This window comes from Mus caroli, chromosome 18, assembly GCF_900094665.2.
Source record: "Mus caroli chromosome 18, CAROLI_EIJ_v1.1, whole genome shotgun sequence".
Taxonomy (NCBI): Eukaryota; Metazoa; Chordata; class Mammalia; order Rodentia; family Muridae; genus Mus; species Mus caroli.
The window spans coordinates 46,370,275-46,371,760 of NC_034587.1; positions in this window are offsets into that span (position 1 = coordinate 46,370,275).

Sequence of the window (1,486 nt, forward strand, 5' to 3'; positions counted from 1 at the left end):
TTCAAACCTCCCAAAGTGACTCTAACCTATAACCAAAATAGAGAATTATCATGTCAGACGTCAGAATTGCAAACACCTAAGGGAGATTTGGTTCCTTCTGTGGAGAAATTTAATTTGTTATTAATACTGGTTGGGTGTGCTTAAGCAAACTAATCGCTCTACACTTGGATTTCTCGACTTTTAAAATGATTATGTTAATGTCGCCAGCTCTTTGTAACATTTGTATTAAAATCAAATTATACCTGCCAAACATTTGCCACAGTAACCTCTGCCTAAAGCTTGCCCCCAGAGTCTGCTTGCAGTCCTATCATTCCTGCAGCCCACTGTCTGCTCTCAGGACTCTGGGCTGCCCCTAGAGTCTGCTTGCAGTACTGCCGTTTCTGCAGCCCAATGTCTGCTCTCAGGACTCTCTGCTGCCCCCAGAGTCTGCTTACAGTACTGCCATTTCTGCACCCCACTATCTGCTCTCAGGACTCCTCTCTCTCTGCTGCCCCCAGAGTCTGCTTGCAGAACTGCCGTTTCTGCAGCCCAATGTCTGCTCTCAGGACTCTCTGCTGCCCCCAGAGTCTACTTACAGTACTGCCATTTCTGCACCCCACTATCTACTCTCAGGACTCCTCTCTCTCTGCTGCCCCCAGAGTCTGCTTGCAGAACTGCCGTTTCTGCAGCACACTGTCTGCTCTCAGGACTCTCAGCTGCCGGCTCCTTACAGCTTTCATTTTTTATTGTTACTGTTTCTGGCTCCGCTGCAGAAGACAGCAATTTCCTTCAAGCCTTAAGCTATCTTCCATGTAAACGTGGCACTAGCACTTCGCCAGGCTTTTCCTAGGACCCTTAATAGCCTGCAAAGATTGACCTCAGTGTGTTTTCCTTGTTGCCTGCGCCTCCTTTGCACCATTTTTATGTTCCACGATTTCCTTTTCTACCCTAAAAGAAAAAGAACAGCCAGGTTTTGCATAAGAGAGAGAAGGGTACATTATTCCCCTGGGGCCATGAGACACTGTGGGAACTGTCTTCTTCCTTGCCAGCACCTCATCAAAATCTGCATCTAACTTTCCATTCCATTCTAGAACTTCTCTCCTGATGTCCTGCTGCACTGCCATTCAGTTTATCTCATGTTTTAAAAACTGCAGGCTGTGATTTTTTTTTTTCTTTTCTGGCCTCTTACTGAATCCTTGCGGAGTGGTGGAGGGGCTGGGGAAGTTGTGGTTTTTTATTCCCAAGCATACAACCGCATTTATATAAAATGATAGCATGCCCTATTTCTGACACACTCATCTATAAGATAAAAATAGTGACAAGAATTATTAGCAAGATTTTTTTTAAAGATTTATTTATTGATTATATGTAAGTACACTGTAGCTGTCTTCAGACATTCCAGAAGAGGGAGTCAGATCTCGTTACGGATGGTTGTGAGCCACCATGTGGTTGCTGGGATTTGAACTCCGGACCTTTGGAAGAGCAGTCGGGTGCTCTTACCCACTGA